Source organism: Chiroxiphia lanceolata, chromosome 2, assembly GCF_009829145.1.
Source record: "Chiroxiphia lanceolata isolate bChiLan1 chromosome 2, bChiLan1.pri, whole genome shotgun sequence".
Lineage (NCBI taxonomy): Eukaryota > Metazoa > Chordata > Aves > Passeriformes > Pipridae > Chiroxiphia > Chiroxiphia lanceolata.
This window is the reverse complement of record NC_045638.1, coordinates 60026754-60047089: the sequence shown is the minus strand read 5'-3', so window position 1 is coordinate 60047089 and position 20336 is coordinate 60026754. Positions and strand designations below refer to the sequence as shown.

Here is a 20336-nt window from a genome sequence, read left to right as displayed (position 1 = left end):
GTAGGCCTTTAGAGTTGGTATAGAGAAACACAATTGCAAAGGCAGAAGCAGTGCAGTGAAACCCTGGAGGGAGTTTTCTCAGTTCCTGGGTTGGCCAGTAAAGACGCACCAGCAGAGTTGCCTTCCAGAGTGCTTACTTCACCACTGACTATGTCAAATTTTCACACCATACTTTTAGATGATCTCAAGTATATTGATCCCACCAGTAGCATTTCTTCTCTGCTAAACTTGTAAATTATTATTCACTCTGCCCCAAATGGAGTCAGAGGTGGGGCTCTGACATATACAAGAGTTTTCATGGCTCTTGCTGTTTCTCAGCCAGTCATGCATCAAGATAGTGATGGGGCATGTAAAGGTAATATGAGATTATCTTTATATGAAAAAGCATAAGGCAGGAGAGTTTAGAAAAGTGGCTGGCAGATGGCAACTTGACTTCTGGATCAACAGCACAATGAGGAAATAGAGAGAAGCAAGATAACCAGTCCCAGCTTGGGACCATCTGGTCAGAATATCAATCCGTCAGCTGAAGAGCTGAGAAAAAAATAATAAATCCAATCAAACAGCTGGAAAATCTGCAAGCCAACCAACAATCAACTGCATAAAATTTGCCTAATATCCTGAAGAACTTCAGATGGTTTTGCAGTGAACTTCACCCATTGTTTGGGCCTGTCTCCCACCAAATCCAGTGAGAACTCTAGTAGATAGGAAGAGTGAAGAGTGATGCTCATGCCCGCACTTGTCAGGCACCCACAGGAAAGACCTGGTTTTCACCCAAGGGGGAGTGGGAGACACTCTTAACTTCGTCACTGATTCAGCGCTAACCTCCAGCTATGTAAAAATCCACTTTGGAAACACAGATGAAGGATCAATGTTACTCCTACACTCTGGTAAATCCTGAGACTTAGCATTTTCTGCTCAGTGACCATGATGGAACAGCAGAGAGGTTCTCTTTGGTTTATAGATGAGCGTATAGAAGACTTTGGATGAGAAATATTTGTTTCTTTCCCTGTACCCTTGTTCCCTTTTTCTATTTCCCTCACATGCTATCTCTGCTCCTTGTAATGGTGTTTTTTAGAGACACAGGTTCACAGAGCTGGCTAGGATCTTTGGTGTTCCTCTCATCCTTACTTTACTCCATGTCCCATTATCTCACCTGCACTGATTTCAAGGTTTAAACATCTACATTAACAAGGGTTCAAAAGGATAACATAATAACATAATAACAAGGATTGCTTGTCTCAAAGGAGAGACACAGGGTGAAAATGTTCTGAAGAAGCTCATGAATCTCCAGGCTTTTTTGTTCCCTTGTAATTATTACTGGAAACAAGAAATGATTATGGCTGCCTGTATTCCAACTAGGAGACAGTCAGCAAAGATAGTGTTGGGCAGTGGGCTGAGGTTGGCTTGGCATCTGTTTTAAACTAAAAGAGGGTCAATTTAGATTGGATATAAGGAAGAAGTTTTTTACAGTGGGAGTGGTGAGGCATTGGCAGAAGTTGTCCAGAGAGGTGGTACATGCCCCATCCCTGGAAACATTCATATTGGATGGGGCTCTGAGAAACTTGAAATAGTGGAATATGTCCCTGATTGTTGCAGGGTGAGTGGACTAGAGGGCTTTTAGAGGTCCCTTCCAACCCAAATGAGTCTATGATTTTATGATTCTGTGAAACTGCCACTAGATGGAGAGCTTTAGATACACTGTGTGTACATACATCTATATGCGGAGATTCAAAGACACTGAGGCTGGAAAGTAGCTGTATTATCCCTAAGTCTGAGCTCCAGCAAACAAAAAGCAGAAAATTTTTCTTAAAGATTTCCATGTTGAGATTATCATTCCTTGCTGTGCCAAAACACAGCTTCTCGGAAAACAGACATCCTCTATATCAAGACTTCAAACAAGAATTTACTGCATCCATACTGAAGTTTTTCAAATGGCAGTTAAAATATGCACTTCATTTCTCATCTGGTTCTTGTCTGTTTGGAATTGCAGCCATCACATGTATAATTTTGCTGGGTTTTTTACAAGTTGTTTTTACAAACATTATGTCTATAGTTTATAACTGAGCTCTCTGCATTTTTTCATTTCTGACCCATATTACCCTGAGCTGCTGTGCGTGGGAGTTGTCTGACATAACTGGAGAAGCTAAGTGCTCTGTATAAGTTTCAACACTTTGAATTTTTAAATTGCATTTTTGTTTTAAGAACACTAATTCCTCACTTATCACAGTTTAGAAGGCGAAAAAGGCTTTGCTAAAGACTTCTGCCATTAATTTAACAAGTTCCAGTGAGAGTTCAGTACTGTCTGGTTTAATTTAAGTAGGATTACCTTGAAATACAGCACTAGTGACTACTAGTTTCTACTTTAAAAAGAGGCTGAAAATCAGTCATCAAATTTTCCGTCAAAGTTTGAAGCAATGTTAATAATACTACTTATGTCTTGTTCCTTGCTAGTTCTGTGAATTATCTGCATTAAGAAGCTGGATCCATGTAGTTGTCTCACCTCAACAAGTCTTTTCTCTGCAGGACTTTCACTAGCGGCAGAGGAGTATGAATAATACAGTAGAGGACGTTTCTCACAACAAAACAGCTTTCTTGCTGTGTTTGTTCTAAGTTCAGTCCTATTTCCATGATGGGTTATGTGTAGTTGTGAATCCTCCAGAAGTCATTTAAGGGTTTGGGAGCACACAAATAAAACCTGAGTGTTTCTGCTCGTGGCATCACTGATGCTGCTTTCCCTACTGACTCACATACAGTGGTAGATAATTTCTTTTCCCCCCATGCAGACCCCTGCATGCTTGCCCTTGCTCTCTCCTTTCCTGCACCCTCAGGTCTTGCCCAGTCACAAGTGGGGGTAAGGTACCATTCCAAGGATCCCCACTGGCCTGGCCCATACTGATTACAGGGGCATTGGATGGATGGAAAATCCTCTGCAGAGCAGAGAGGATTAGCACATTAGATCTGTTGGCCTTTCTTTATCAGGTGCTTTCAGGCCAAGTAGGGACTGGGCACATGTTTGCCCCAAGTGCACGGTGTCATATTCCTTTTTGCAGCTGCCCCACCACCTCTGGCTGAGAGGTCACCTCCTTATCTCTGCTCTCCCTATCCAAGCCCTTCCAGGTCACAGGATGTCCTTATTTGCCTCGTCCTGGCCTGAATCAAGCTCTCCATCTGTGATGACCAGAAAAACAACTTTCCTAGTGAGGAAATAACTGGGCCTATGGGACTAGCTTCCTTCCCTTGGCCATTTGCATATTCAAGTGGAGCACTGTCAGACACTGGCCACCAACCCAGATACCTTTTGTGTATTACAGATGCTGTCAGAGATGCTCTGATGGGTGGCCTCCTCCTGTTACCTTCCCATTCCTGTCTGAGCCCTTAACCCTCAACCTCATTCTCTCTTTGGTGTCCATCCTTGTTTCTCCTTTTCCCTTAGCTTCCTCCTCTTCTAAGAGGCCTCTGTCCTGACACCAAAAGAGAAAATGACAGAAAGTCTGCCTATAATGCAGTCTGCCTTTAGAAAAAACACTGTTCTGGATTGCTCTGCTGCAAGGAAGGTGTTGCCAGGTCGTTCCCAGCTCCCTCACTCTGAGGCTGCCTCATGCACCATAACACAAGAAATGTACTCGGTGCTCTGCACTTCATGGGGTTATGCCTGCAGGAGTTTTCTGGACTATTGAGAAGGATAAAGGCCTTGTATTGTGTTGAGGAACTGAGTTTGCTGGAAAAAAATTCCTGTGCCATTTCAGTGCCATCAATGTTCAAAAAAAGACAAAGAAGAAAGTATTGCTTTCACTGGCAGACACACCAATTAGTGGGACAAGGTTATATGAAGTGTAACTCATGGTCCAGGAGACATCATCTAGTTGGTGGGAAAACAGGAGCTGGTGGGGAGCTCAGCAGCAGCCAGTACAGGAACATGCTGCTTGTGAGAGGCAAATGCAGCAATGGCTTGATGAGAGCTAGAGCCACCTCTAGTTGCTCAAGAGGATGAAGATGCCAAAGTTTCAGGAAGCCAGGAAGCAGAAAAGAAGGCATATTTTGCCAAACAGAACTTCCTTCTGTGGGAGGTGTTTTTATGCCCTTAGTTCTGCTACACACCCACACCCCCTAACACTGAAGCATCTGCTTTTGTTCATGCACTTATCAAACTCATAAAGTTGAACAGGAATCTGATCTTTCTGAAGTCTGCATTTTCATAAATATTTCCCTTTAGGAGTTTGTGAAATTGAATTTTGGTTGATAACCCTGCTTTGTTCAACAAGCCTTATATCCTCAAGAGAACAGTGAGAAAAATGAAAAGACTTTAACAAAGTGTAATCATGGCAACTCAGTACAATGGCATGGAGACAAAGATAAGATGAGAAATAAGGTACTGTTCTCTCTGCTTTCCTAGTTCTCTTGTTTAAGTGATAATTTTTATACCTTACCTTTGAAAGATATAATTACAGTAATTGGAATCTGACTATTTCTGAGAGCTATGCTGTGCATTCCTTTTTCCCCTTGATATTTGTGTCTTTTTAACTAATGTAAGATCTTTAATCTACTAAATAAATATGTGGGACCTGATTGTCTGCCAGGTACATGCACTTTGTGCTTCTCAGGCAGCTAAAAGCTGCATTAATGCCAGCATAAGCAACCATGGGAGTCAATGCTCTGGAAAAAAGAAGGGTGATTGAAAACTGTTTCAGAATTTCTGGGACCACAGTGTGATACAAGCACCGTTGTGGGATATGTCTTACCTGTTTCTCACTGCGTAAACATCATCCTGGTTAGCTGTTCCCAAGAACAAAATGGGGGAATACAGTGAGTCCAGAGGGGCAGGTGTTCAAGAGAGAGGGAAAAAGAGGTTTCTGTTTTCTTTCGGAAAGAGGAAAAGATGAAAGACAAGACTAAAATGTCGGAGAAACAAGATGGTGAGTCTGTTTTAGATGGTGCACAAGCCTGCAGCATGGCTCTGGGTGTGTGGACAGTCCCCAGAGGCTTTCCTGGGAGGGTGGGAGACTTCTGGCCTTCAAGTCCATCAGTCTTTTCAAAGGGTGGGAGTTAGTCACCTAAACCTGCACATCTAGTTCTAGTTTAGATGTTTTTTTAATGTCAGAGAAAATTCTGGCTTAACTGCTTCCCCAAGTTTGTGTTTGATCAGGAATTTTCTTCTGCTGTGGCATGGTGAAATGCTTTTGTTTGTAATACCTGGATGGATCAGAAAGGGCATGCCAGAGCAGATATCAACAGCTTGGTTGTTCCTTAGCTCACTAAAGGCGTGTTTTGTGTCTGAGTTCCTCTTAAGCTAAAGCCAGTGCAAAAGGTCATGGTGCTGTCAGCTTGTATTTCACTTTCTGTTATACATATAGCTTTTGTGTCTGCCCCCTTTTCTCTGTGCATTACCTGGGAGATGGAGAAAAGGCTTGGGAGAATACTGCTGGGATCAGAGGAAGAGAATGGGCTTGACACTTTTAATGTACTTTGTGTTCATGCCATTATACTGTGTGAATAACATAATTTTACTGAACCTTTTTCACTTTAGTCTTACTGAGGTCTTTTTAATGCTTGCCAAATTGCTATGTACTTTTCAGTACTGAAAAATAAGATAAATGCATAATATAATTCAGCTTCACTGACTTTCCATCCAGATGTAGGAAAGGAAAAAAGGTATATCTTGATGTCTTCTTCCATTTTAGCGAGTACATTTCAGTAGTTTCTCATTCTAGCCTGGTTTTTTATCCCTTTGAAAATGATAATGAGATAGAAAATAATCCTGTGAAAATGAGCAACAATAAAATGACAGTGACTTCAGATGTCTTTTTGGAAAATGGCATCTTAGACTTGTATGCCAGTTTTGCCTCCACTGATAGTTTCTTTTGGCATTTTCTAGTTTCCTTTAAAAGGAGCTCCCTTTCCAGTATCATGACCCTGAACTCTCTGGAGTGATTATCTTTTTGGGAAGGTGTTTCATATGCCAAAAAAGCTTCCAGAGACATCACATGGTTGCTCAACAAGAAGGTTAGTCAGACTGGGTGTTTTTTAAAATGATTCCTACTTTTTAAGCTAATTTGGACTAGTATGACTGAAGCACAAGAAGGTGGAGTGACTTCCTTACAGTCACACTCTGAGTCAGTGGCTCAGTACCTCCAGGCTTCCCATATTTTTGTTCCAACCACTGAGAAGACCACATGGCTTCCTCTTGTTGTGCTTTGGGGTTTCACAGCTGAGAGGTGCAGGCTGTAAAAGTTTTTGCTGCTAACATGTGAGCTGCTGATTTTAGATCAGAAATTCTTAATGTAGGAGGACAGGATCCATCCAGCAGCAATCAGTTGGCTTCTTGTCCATCCAATCCACCTCCTGTTTGTGTAGCTCCACTCAGACATTTTCCTGCAGCACTACCACTCACCACATAGCCTCTGCTTACCATGGGAGACAGGAAAATCACCGTGGTTTCTGTTCCCAGGGATCTCTGTCAGCCTTCTGTAGTTTTGGCTGGTGAGGTTCATAGACTCTTACTTTTGCTCACTGCTTCAATTTTTGAATGAACCTTCCTCCCTCTTCTCTTTCCTCCACACCAAAAACCCAAAGCAAAAAATCAGCTGAAATGGCCAATTTTTGCTGTCTTTCAGACGGAAACCATGCAAAACCACAGGGTTTGGCCTGGTGTCAGCTGGAAACTATAAATAGGACTGAAACTCAGCCCTGTTTAATTCAAGCCACAACCCAAAGTTGTGAGACAGTCTCTGAACCCGAGCGGATGTTTTGGAGTGTGTTGATCAAGTATGGTGGCTACAAGAAATTCAAAATTCTGCTGAGTTACCTGCCTGGTTTGGGGTTTCATTGCAGAGGTTCTGTACAGCTGTATTTACCATCAAGTGCTCTCAAACTTGTTTCCAGGTGCCTTCTGGTCCTTTATCGGGTTAGGTAGAGAGCCCTGGCCTATTGACTACTGCTTCTTAGCATCTCTAATAGTCAGGCTGTTCAGTGAAGGGGTTCTAATTCTTCCTTAATTTTCCAAGATGCTTTCAAATCAAACAGTGAAATTGTATTTGCACACTTTTACTCTGGGCATTACATGGTTTATTCAAATTCTAGTAGTTTTAGGACCTAATCCAATAATCTCAGCATGACAGAAGTGCTATCGAAGGAAAACACTCTGCTCCCTTCTGTTTAAAGCAACAGTAAAGGCCAAAAAAAAAAAATTAAATATTCGGGGTCTAACTGCACCAGGTACCTCTTAGCCTAAGACTTGACACTGAACTTCTAATGTGCTCTCAAGAAGTTAGGCTGTAACAGTGTTTGGATCAATACCTTTCCCATACAGCAAGTAAAACACTTTTTAACTCAGCAATGAAATTAACTGTGTACATTGAAATTCTTCCATCCTAAGAGAGCAAATTGTCTCATCACATCCTGCTGTATGTTTCTGTCTTTTGCTCCTCCAAATTTTGCTGCTGAGGTAGGTTAGGATTTCTTCTGGGTTATAACATGGGACAGGATGCCTTTCCAAATTTTTTCCTCAGCTGATACATTTGATTTTCAGTTTATTCACCTGAGATAACAATGCATTCTTTTATTAGTAGAGCTGTCACACTTCATTTGATAATTTAAAATTTGTTCTTTGGTTTAGTGGATGAGGTAGTTTTGCAAGGCAGTATAATGTAATGAATTTATCTGCCTGGAAGGTGTCACCCAGAATCTCAGAGAGATCTATCTTTATATATTAGTAGATCAGCCTTGACTCTGGAAGCACCTCTAGGTCACAGTGTATTTGAACCACTTTAGTGCTGGGCACATAAATAGGGAGCAAGAAGCCAGTTCCCAATCCAGCTGTCACACAGACACGCTGGAGAAATTCATCACAGGGCCAACTGTGCTTATTGCCTACCAACCATGAAATACCACAAGGACCCCTTGTGAGACCATAAATACTGTGCCTTCCATCAGTAATGAAGGTGACACCACCCAAAACAGAATGTCTATCTTGAGCTCTCTGTGCAGAGGATGATGCAGGGTTCCACCTTCTTAGCGTCTCTAGGCAGGACACTGAAGTGCTGCTTGTTGTGTAGCTCTTGTTTTCTGAGAGTGTGTCTTGAGCCTCAGCTCTAATCTGTGTAGGGCTGAGCAATCCCAGCTGAAAGTGAATATCAGCAGCTGCACTTTGAAGGTAGAAAGTGCCAGATCACAGGATGTTACAAATGAGAAATCCCCAGATTAATGGGTATCTTAATTCCCTCTTTGCCTCATTTCTTGGTATTTAATAGGAAGGGAATACTATTTCGTCATCTTCTGGGGGTTGTGAGGGACGTGAGAACAGCAGCAGAGCTGGGGGAGCACTAAATATTCTACATGAATTGACTAGAGCACAGTGAAAGCTGCACCTCCTAAGAGAATTCATGATTTGGAAAAAAAAGGACACCTTAATTTTCAATCTTGTCTAGATCTCAGAAAAAAAGAGGATTTTTTTGTGGAAAAGATGGGAATGGGTCTGTTGAAATATTTTTGGTTTTACTTTCCAGAAGCCTTTTTTTTGTACCCACTGTTCCCTTTCATTTCGTAACCTATTTTTAGATGAACGGATGTAACTCTGTCCTTGTCTTCCCCAAGTTTTTTCTTTCTAGGTAACATTTCATGCTCTTTCCCTTCAGGTTGGGCCCAGATTCTTGCTGGCATTCTCCCCTCCAGTACCCAGGCATCACAGGTAGGAAGGATGCTAGAGAAAGTCTCCTCCTAATTTCAGTTCAATTTCTGGCTATGTATGAAATGGTAGGAAAAATCTCTCTGAGCCCTGGACTGGGGCACAGCCAGGGAACATAAAGTACTAGCAAGCCTCTATAAAGCCTGCACACATGGTAGTTTATCAAACCCTCATAACCTAGCCTCATGTAGACATGATATTTTGTTTTCTTAACAGCACTGGGCAAGTCCTTGAGCCAGATGAAGCCCTGCTGCCAAATCTCAACACCTATAACAAGGTGTCTTGGGGAACCATGCAGAGAAATCAGCGTGTTTTGCCTGGCTCCCTTCACAGAAACTGGTGACATATTTTCAGTGAAATTGTGGATGTGTGTCTCTCTCTATATATATGTAGATAGATAGAGAGATAAGTAGATAGACGAAACAGACAAAAAATCCCCACCTGAAGCAGGCAGACAGAATGGGAAATTTCAGTCTAAATGAAAAAAATTGGCAAAGGGCAACTAAAACTGTACTTCATCTATTCTATGCTTCTGTTGTTTTTCTTCAATTTTCCTGTCTAGACTAGCCTTTTCTTCTGTACTGAACAATATACTGAAGTCTTCTGAATGTGTAGCACAAAAATGGAACACTAAAGAAAAGGGCGTTTTAAGGTGACTGATTAAGTAGGGTGTCTCTCCAGACTGTCCTGTTGCCTCTATTGCAACTACATCTTTTCTCTGTTTGCTCACTATGAAAATATATTGAACGAATACTGAAAGGTCACATGATACCAGCCCAATCAACTAGCAGCTTTTAAAGATGAGTCATTGTTTTGTCTGTAACAAAAGTACACAGTGAAAGGCCTAATAAAACAAAAGTACACAGTGAAGGGCCTAACACAACTTTTTAGAAAAACTCCAGAGATTTATTTTTCCATTTGTGGTTTCACTTTTTTTATCTTTCTCCAAAGCTTGAAGCAAAAATCTTCATGAGCTGATACAGTATATGCAAACAGCAGACTTTTCCTCTTGCTGCTGCTCACAATACTGCCTCACCTAATCTGAAAGTACAGTTCTAGGGTATGCATCTGATTCCCACACCTTGTCCTGAAAAGATGGGTTGATCCAACACACCTCAACTTTTGTACAAACAATGTAAACACATTTATATCAGTGAGAGGACTTTTATAGGCAGCAATCAACCTTTTCATGAATCTTTTTTCATGAAACTTTTTGTTTTCATTGTGTATTTGGAATGTAATAATTCATATAAAATCTGTATCTGACTTATGTTTTCAGATGCAAAGAATCTGCAAAAAAGCTGCACTGAAATAACCTCTCCCCATTTCATGTTGATAATATCCCATTTTGATTCAGAAGACTTGAAAAGAGGCTTTCTTGATTGTCGTTTTGTATTGGTTTAACTTCATGTCTTGGAACCTAGCTTACATGGTATTTTCAGCCCTGAAACCATGCTACAAAGTAATGTGTCAAAAAAAAGCCCCCAAAACACCCAAAGCAAAGCAAAGAAAAAACAAACAAACAAACAAACAAGCAACTCCTCTCTCAGTAAAGAACAATAACAAAAGAATAACTGAAACAAAAAGGTAACTCCCCACAAGTTAGCTCTTTCTAATGGTACCAGCTGCTGTCCAGATAAGTAAACACAGCAAAAAAATACATCTTTCCCACATCTCCTCTCAGACTTCTATAGTTCTTACTCACTAACTTCTTTTTTTTTGTAGACACACTAAAAATCATTGAATCCAATGAGTGGAATAGAGAAAGACTTGTAAGTAGTGGTAGGCTCTAGATATATTTTCCCATGTGAAGAGGGGAAAAAAATAGCCCTTGACAGCAGAAGAGCTTATACAGCTTATTTTGGACAGAATAAGGGAGGTCCGCATGTTGAGGGCTCTGCTTGCTTGAAGTCTCTGGCCTTAAATTCACATAGAATCATGGAATGGTTTGGGTCAGAAGGGTCCTTAAAGATCATCTTGTTCCAACACCCCTGCCATGGGCAGGAACTTCTCCCACTAGACCAGGTTGCTCAAAGTCCTGCCCAACCTGCCCTTGAACACTGCCAGGGATGAGACACTTACAGCTTCTCTGGGCAACATGAGTGAAGGAAAATACTGCCTGAGCCTTCCTTCATCCTTTCTGTCCCCCATACCTTTTCTGGAGATCCCAATATGTTGCCTGAGTGGCCCATTGTGGCCTCTCACATGCTTTGCATGCCTGCTTCAATCTAATGAAGAAAGTTTCTCGCTGAGCTGCACCATCAATCACCTAGTCCTGGAAATTATGTATACTTTATATTCTTCATGAGAAGCAGAGAATTAATAATTCCTCGGTTCATCTATTTAAATATTTATTCTTGAAGTTCTTTCTGCCCTCTCTTTTTCTTAAATATGGCAGTGAGTGATGAAAACATCTGCCCTACATTGAGGACTTTTGCAAATAATGCAGAAATCTACATTATAATAAAATATTGTTTCCTGTGGTGAGGGCTCCTGAAACTCAAAGCACCACACATCTTTTCAGCTGCCATTGGTTTACATAGAGAGCTGACTAATTATACACTAACAAGCATATTTTGCCTGAATCTATAAGCACACAGTCTGAATCCCAGTGTTTCTGCTATCTGTCTTGGTGCTGCTTTCGCTCAGCTGAAGTTTGAGTTGCTGATTACAGGACCTTAGGTCGGAAATAATGAGAATCTTCTTTTCGCTGAAAGGCTGATCCTGTTGATCGCCTTCTCTTGCTGCATAGATGAACAATGTTTTTATTCAATTTCTGTATACTTTACACAGGGGAAGCAGAAATGCTGTGTCCTCAAGGTGATTTGTATTTCTAGCTAAACACGCAAATGATGAGCTTGGAGGAAAACAGGTACTGAAGAAAAAACATGGGTTGCAATTCAGGCTGAGATGGGTGTGTTGGATGGCAGGTATTCTCTGTGCTGTTTGGAATGAAAATGCAAAATATTTTGTTCCCGCAGAAATCTCAGGTTCTTTAAGCAACTCAGGAGAAAGCAGAAAGCTACCTTTGTTCCCAGTCTACCCATGGGACTGGAGTGCACTTTGCTTGGCACTTTGGAGTCCTGACTAGAGCAGGGTGACAGATTAACCTCCACAGCTGTCTTCCTGCTGATCTGAGCTGTGGATTTTCATATTATCCGATCACCTAAGAGGCTGAAAGAGACTGTCTTTTTCCTCAGTGTCTGACTTTGTTTCTTTACCTGTCTCTGTAGCCTTAGCTCACTAAGATTACTTGATAATGTTTGATCGAATGGACACTTTAAACAAGAATCCTTGGAAAATATCTTGTTGGGAGTATTTGTACCAGTAAATTGTTTCCCTCATGAACAAAAGCTCTTAAGAACAGAGATGATGATGTTATTTTCCTACATATAGGTATCCATTGATATCTAAGCTGTCTGCCCTCTATTCTCTTCATAGCCTTTGCAGAGAAATGGGAAATTCTAGGTGTGATTCACTTCATCATATTATAGCTGCCTGTGGTTAGAGAAATTGCTCCCTAAACATACCAATTGTTTTCCAGAGTCTAGGGAGGGAGAGTAGGATGAGTCTCCCTAGATTACTCTATAATGTCTAGGGTTGAGTAAGTGAAACCCACTCAGGCTATCCTTTTGTTTGTACTCAATTTGGCGCATCGGAACTGTGATTGCCAGCTGGGCTCCTAAGGCACTACCATCCTGTAGCTCATCAACTCTGACAATGATGCTGGGAAAAGCAGACATAGAGAAAAGGAGTTCTTCAACAAATCTGAATTTGTGAGATATGCTTTTGATTGAGTGATCAATCTCTCACTTCTAATAATTCACAGTCTTGCCAGTACTGGGGATGCTGTTAAAGCTGTCTCAGCTAGTGAAGTGGTCAGGAGATCAACCTTTTGTGCTTAGTTCTGTCAGTGATCTTCATGGACTGGCATTCATTTACTGTGACCATAGATGGTTCTTCACTAGCAGGTGAAGGTTGCCTTGATCTCTGATCACTAAAGCACCCAACATGGTGACTGATTAATAAAGAAGGTTTAGCAAGAGTAGAAAATGCTTCTGTGACAACTTAGTGTAACAATGCTCTAGAGAGGTGGCTCAAAAAGAGATCCACTTATCTTCTCACTCTTATACACTAGAGCAGTTAATCTGCTTCCTAACGGTAGTAGAAAAGAGATGTGTGATCCTCATGGTTTAGTTCCCAGATGCATCAGGTCAGGTGGTTACAAGTGGCTATTGTTTCTCTTTTCATGTCTGCTTTTCCATGGAACCAGCTTTAAAGATGCATTTCTCTGTGATAACACAGGTCTGTCCAGTGAGAATGAACACCTTCTTAGGGCAAGAATTTTGTTTCTGGGCGTTTAAACATCTAATGAAATTGTCCAATAGTATTTCCCTCTAGATTTTTTTTTATTTATATAATAAGGTGTCCCTTCATAAGCAGAACATACCATCTCAGAAAGAGAAGGCTGTTTGCCAGGAAGAGCTGCTGGCAGTGCTTTCAACACTTTCAAGAAATAATGAATTCCATCCAATATGTGTTCATGGCATAGGGTGTTTTATTACCCCTTTGTGTATTTGGATAATGGTTTCTTCTGGGGGGTTGGGGGTCTCGGCCAGGCTAGGGCCTTGAGAGGTACTCGAGCCCCGAGTGGGTACGGGGGCTGGAATGGTTTGTTCGTTTGTTTGTTTTTGGCTCACCTGTGGCTGCTGCCCAGGTTTGGTATGTTCTGGATATATTTGTTACATCCTGAAAGGGTGGTCAGGACAAAGGGTTGTTCCTGGGTATTTCCTTGGGATTGAATATAGATAGGTGGCAGAAGAGTAGGAAGTGAAAGACTTACCCTAATTGTTTTAATAGGAATGAAGCCTGTGTACCCCTATGTGGTTGCGAGCTATGCTGGCAATGGTACATGCCTTCGGTAGGGTTGCCCATGCCAGACAGGTCAAAACTGTAGGGCCAGATACAATACATCCTTGGGCAGGATGAGCTCGTTAGCCTTCTGGCAGTCATCCTAGGAGAAGGGCAACTCTAATCCCAAATCCTGGCAGATGGACCTCACTTAGCCCTGTAAGGCCATCCATCAGAGAGAAGGACACTCTAATCAAACCTACATCCTGAGGGCCTCGCTGCCACCGTCCAAGCTCGCTCGGCCCCGGCAGATGAACCTTTAGGATTAAAGGGTGGGTTCAGTTCTGCACATACTGCATCTCACCTAAAAAATCCATTGTGCAGGCTCAAAGGCCTTACCCACATTTGAAAGCCCTGTAGCGATGGGCGAGGGTTGAAACGGCAGGTGAAAGGTGCACTGGAAGCCGCAGACCCAACCCCGCATGCAGGCGGTTCAGGATATTGGTCGTCAGAGACTGACCAGAGATGACAGTCTCTTTGGGCAGCACCCTGAATGTCCAAGCAGCCTTTTCAAGGAGAGCACTGCTTGCTGCACTCAGAGAGGGGCCTAGAAAAGGTGACCTAAACAAAGCTCATCTCCCCCTTCACCTGGTCGGTTAACCGCAGGCCAACGGGCATCTTCTACTAATGCGGTCACACAAAGATCAAAAGACAAAGGCACACACCTGCCTCCAAAGGTGTAACCAAACTGACTCTAGCATGTTGGAACATCAGAACCATGCTCGATTCTGCAGATAGCAGATGTCCTGAGCATCGTTCTGCCCTAATTGCCCATGAACTATCACGTCTCAACATCGACATTGCTGCTCTCAGTGAAGTCTGTCTCCACGAGGAAGGCAACCTTAGAGAACATGGTGCCGGTTACACACTCTTTTGGTCAGGTAAACCCAGAACCGAAAAGCATCTCTCAGGAGTTGGCTTCATGATTAAAAACTCTATTGTTCCTAAACTCGAAAATCTGCTGACAGGTCATTCTGACCGCATTATCTCCTTACGCCTTCCACTACACAACAAGCAACACGTTGTCCTCTTTAGCATATATGCCCCAACTCTCCAAGCTGACCCTGCCAAAAAAGATAAATTTTACACTGGCCTGCACCGCCTTACCCAAAAGGTTCCTGCAGATGATAAGATCATTATCCTTGGTGATTTCAACACCAGAATTTTGAAGAATTTAAGAATTTTGAAGCCTGGAAAGGAATTTTAAGCAAGCATGGTGTTGGAAACTGCAATGATAATGGTCAACTTCTACTAGAATTCTGTGTGGAGCAACAGCTCACCATCACTAATACTATCTTTCAGCAGAAAAATAGTCTGAAGATAACCTGGATGCATCCTAGATCTAAGCATTGGCACCTCATCGATTATGTCTTGGTGCGACGGAGAGATGTCCGTGATGTCCATCAAAGCCGTGTGATGCCCAGCGCAGAATGTCAAATAGATCATCGCCTTGTGCTCTGTAAACTTAACTTCAATCTTAAATTCAAACCAAAAAGGGGCAGTATCCCAAGGAGGAGACTCCAAGTTAACAATCTCCAATCAGCCACAGTGAGAGACAGATTCCAGGCAAATCTTCAAACTAGGCTCAAAAACCACTCCATAGATTCCACAGATACCTTTCCTGTAACACTTTGGTACCATATTAAAACCAGCATCCTGAAGTCCTCTGAAGAATCCTTAGGGTTATCCTTGAAGAAGAACAAGGACTGGTTTGATGAAAACAATCAAGAGATCCAGGAATTGTTGAGGAAGAAGAGAACTGCTCACCAAGCACACCTTGCACTGCCATCCTGTCACATAAGAAAAACAGCCTTTCATCTTGCATGCAGCAAGCTCCAACAGAAACTTTGTGACATCCAGAACAAGTGGTGGATCAATCTAGCTGAGAAAACTCAATTATGCGCAGATACAGGTGATCACAGAGGATTCTATGAGGCCTTGAAAACAGCATACGGGCCTACATACCAGATCCAAAGCCCTCTACTCAGTGCTGATGGTCAAACGCTTCTGACTGATAAAACCTGCATTCTGAATTGATGGTCTGAACACTTTCAGACTCTTTTCAGTACTAACCGTGTAGTACAAGACTCAGCTATTCAGTCCATCACACAACAACCGCTGAAATATGAATTGGAAACTGCCCTCACTTTAGGACAAACCCTTAAGGCCACACAGCAGGTGAAAATTGGCAAGGCAGCTGGGGTTGATGGAATTCCACTCGAAGTCTGGAAACATTGGGGCCTTGTGCTCCATGCTAAATTTCACGAGACTGTGGTGCGCTGTTGGGAACTAGGCGAACTCTCATCAGACCTTTGTGATGCAGTCATCATCACTTTGTATAAGAAGAAAGGAGCTAAATCAGACTGCTCAAATTACCGTGGTATTACTCTGCTCTCCATTGCTGGCAAAATCCTGGCAAGAATACTTTTGAACAGATTAATACCCACTATAGCAGAAGGAATTCTACCTGAAAGCCAGTGTGGTTTCAGAGCCAACAGGAGTACCACAGACATGGTATTTGTTCTCAGACAACTGCAAGAGAAGTGCAGGGAACAGAACAAAGGTCTCTATGTAACCTTTGCTGATCTCACCAAGGCTTTCGATACTGTGAACAGAAAAGGTCTGTGGCAGATTTTGGAACATTTAGGATGTCCTCCCAAGTTCGTTAAAATGATCATCTCACTCCATGAGATCAGCATGGCCAAGTCAAATACGGCAATGCACTTTCTGAGCCCTTTCTAATAACTAATGATGTGAAACAAGGCTGTGTTCTCGCATCAACCCTATTCACAGTCTTTTTCAGCATGATGTTCCAAAGGGCCACAGCAGACCTCGATGATCAGGACAGTATCTACATTCGATACCATACTGATGGAAGCCTTTTCAACCTAAGGCAACTGAAGGCCCACACTAAGTCCTTAAACCATCTTGTCCGGGAGCTACTTTATGCTGATGACACCGCCCTTGTTGCCCACACAGAAGTAACTCTGCAGCGTTTAACATCCTGCTTTGCAGACGCTGCTGAGCTTTTTGGGCTGCAAGTCAGCTTAAAGAATGTTCTCTATCAGCTGGCACCTCAGGAAGTCCCCCATCATCCCCATATCACCATTTGCCAATCAGAGCTCAAATCAGTCCAGCAGTTTAATTACCTAGGTAGCCTCATCTCCTTGGATGGTAAAATTGATGGAGAGATAGACAACAGGTTAGCAAAGGCATATAGTGCCTTCAGAAAGGTTCATAAAAGAGTTTGGCGAAATAAACACTTGAAGAAAAGTACAAAGATCAGTGTTTACAGAGCCATTGTGCTGTTTACTCTCTTATATGGATTTGAATCATGGGTCATCTACCACCACGACCTGCAACTCCTAGAACGCTTCCATCAGCGCTGCCTCTGTACAATCCTAAACATTCACTGGTCAGATTATGGGACTAATACATCTGTTCTAGAACAAGCAGCAGTTACAAGTATTGAGGCCATGTTGCTGAGAACACAGCTGCGTTGGGCAGGACACGTCTCCAGGATGAAGGACCACTGCCTCCCTAAGATCTTGCTTTATGGTGAACTTGCCACCGGCTGCTGCACGAGAGGAGCCTCAAAGAGAAGATACAAGGACTCCCTGAAACAACATCTCAGCCTTGGCCATATTGATCATCATGACTGGTCTACTCTGACCTCCAATTGGGATGTCTGGAGACACACTATCTTTAACGCTGCTGATGCTTTTGAGAAAGCATGCAGGATCACTCTTGAGGAGAAAAGGCAATGCAGAAAGAATCATGCCTTGCAGAATTTACCACCTAAGGAGTCTTTCTGCTGTACCTTTTGCAACCGGACATGCCTATCTCATATTGGCCTTTTTAGCCACCAATGTGCTGGTAACAAACGTGAGTAGAGCCCTCCCCAGATCTTTGTTCGCGAAGCCCAGCCATGATGTGTATGTATTAATCATCATCTAGAAGCAAGAAGAAAATTGTTAGAATCTCTTGAGGTGAAGGCTGTGTGTAAAGTAGTTGAGGGCTTTGTGGTGTATTGTAGTGGTTTGGAAGCTGAATTAACCTGCATTCTTTTTTTTTTTTCCTTCAGCACAACCAGCCATGCCTACAGAAATGAATTTCTTGCTGTAGAAAAAAAAAAAAAGGGTTTTTTATGTTTCCTACCAGATCAAAGTGAAGAGGGCTGTAATTTTTCATCCTTTTACCATGGTAGTACAGGATTAGGTGCATTTGATCTACGTAGTTTGTGGACTCTGGTGGGCTTTTTATTCAAATTCTAAGGCATTTACTTTAACACTGATATGCATTTTTAATAGTGCAAGGCACAGTTCTGACCTGGCAGAAAGAAATTATTTTTTTTACTATGATCCAAGGATGATCTTTAATCTCATACATGTACCTGCAAGTGGACATCTAGCCTGCATGTGCAAATTCTGACACCTACATATTCATATCAAGAGCTATGTTTTTGCTTCCTGGATTGTTGAAGGGAGAAGGCGAAACTCAGAAAAAGTACAAAAGCAAAAAGTCCAAATGACCTTGGTATGTTTGTTAAGAACATGAAATGTAATACAAAACTGGCAGGTCAAATTAAATGTTCTAGTTCTCCTGTATACTGATTGCAATGCTAATTAGAACTGGATGTTTAAGGAAGAGTGTAAGAGAGGAAGAGAAATAGTAGTATTTTCCTCTAATATTTTCTCAGACTTCACTTTCTTTAAAGTTAGAAATTTTCTGGTCCTGACCAAGGCTTGTTAACCTTCACTGGACTTCCCCAATCTTTTCAGTCTCCCTTGGAACCTATGTACGCTTTCTGTATCTACAACATCCTTTGTCAAGGAATTCTGCTCGTGAAGTACTTCCTTTTGTTTATTTTGAATTTTCTTCCTGTTATTTGATGCCTCCTGGTTCTACTATTAAATCTTGTCATAAGTGTGAAGTTACAGATCTAGGCATGGTTAGTTTTGTGTGAAAGGGCTGTTCAGAATTTTTACCAATCTAATTCTAGGGGAACTTGCAATTTTCTTTTGTTTCCAAAATATGTTTTGGTGTACCATTCTGGACCATCCCATCACAAAGCAAACCCAATGCCTAATTACTTGCATTTACCCCTTTTGTTTGCATGTTGTGGTAGCCACTTACACAAGTCAGGCCTAAACTTCAGTTTGCATAGCTCAGAAAGCTGTGTTAACATGACATCAATCTCATGTCATCAACTGCCTGAGGGAAAACAACCCACAAATTAAGCCAAACATACTGGTTGATTGACTAATGGCAATAAAACCTTCGCTTGGGGCTACCAAAAAGTTCAGATGGTTTGGCAAGGTCCTCTCAGCTGTATTGTCTCCAATTTCTCTCCATTTCTCTCCAATTATCTGAGAGCAGACAATTTAATGAACACCCAGTCAAATGCATCTTCTGCAGAGAGTGGCCCTTCTCTCTCCATGCCTCCATGTTGTGTTTTACCATGCAAGAATAAACAGCCCAGACTATTCCTAACAGGGTCATCATCATGGCAAGAGAGCATGGGAAACCAGGACAGCCAATTAGGTCACAGCTTTTTAAGAACCTTTCTCTTTCATCAGTCCTTTTTCATAAATTAAGTTATAAACTGGAAGAGAAAGAGAGTATGTTGTCTGGCAGCCTGGATACTACCTAGGATAATGAAGCCTCCCTCCTTCTTATGCCCTATAGGCATCACCGTAATGTAACTGAGAAATAAATTATTCTCGTTCACAGTCACAGCATATAAACAGATTTATTAATGTGAGTTGGGAACACAATAATTAATTACTTTTTAAAAAGGAATTAATAATCATTATTCCTAAACATGTAAAGCTTAGGGAGGATGCTCAATTTATTGTCTGAAAATGGAAGGTCTTTGGTCATTAATAGGATGTGGGAAAGTTGCCAAAGCTAGTCTGCTTGACTGCCTATGGGTCACATTTCCAAAAGTATTTGGATGCCTAAAGGTATTTGGATGCCATGAAAAATTCTGCCCTACGATTTTTTCCTCTGTCTTTTGACATTCAGAGGTACTGTATGATTGATGCTGTCACGCTATGGAAGGAGGCAGCCTGGCTAAAAGGCCGCAGCGCTGGAAGCTGATTTGGGGTTTTTCTCTACAGCTCCTGACACTGTCCTGCGGTGTTAAAATAAGCCATAAACTAATTACGGCCCCTCTCTCACCATTGCTGCCCATTTTTAAAAAAGGTGCAGTTTTGCTCACTTGCAGAAAGTCCTTTAGGATCAGTGAATGATAAAAAGTGTCTGTTTTCATTCTGGGACAAGGCTCAGGTTCATTGTCCAAGTCTTGCTGTTTCTGATGACTTTCCCAAAGATAGGCCAAATCATGAGTTACTAACTGTGATAAGGCTTCTCTGGTGTGAACAAATATTCATTAGGATCTTAACTGAAGCAATTACTTCAGTTTAAATTAGTTAACAGTGATCCGCTGAATGCAGATTAGGCTATGGATCTTGTAGTATGGTTTGTATTGATACAAAAGATATGTACGTTATGAAACCCCCAATCCATTAATTAGTCTCACCTACTTGTGGAAAGTCTTTTTATCTTGAAAAATATTGATTATAGCACCCGAGTTTTCTTAGTACGTGTGCACTCAGGATCAGTTAGGACTTCTTACAAAGAAGTTTGTATTGCTACAGAAAACTTGTGTTGCAGATATGCAAACTGAATGTGTGTATATAGTGTGGTAATTAGGGATTGCCGTCAAACGTTTAGAAGGCTG

At 41.8% G+C, this 20336-nt stretch overlaps 1 long non-coding RNA gene across 1 annotated transcript; it reads left to right on the top strand.

Moving 5' to 3' along the window:
* Window positions 1-280: 280 nt before the first annotated feature.
* On the top strand, window positions 281-13754 carry LOC116783470. Its single transcript, XR_004355702.1, has 3 exons — window positions 281-291; window positions 9729-9732; window positions 13644-13754. It is a non-coding gene; the product is annotated as an uncharacterized LOC116783470 (long non-coding RNA).
* The last annotated feature ends 6582 nt before the right edge of the window (window positions 13755-20336 follow it).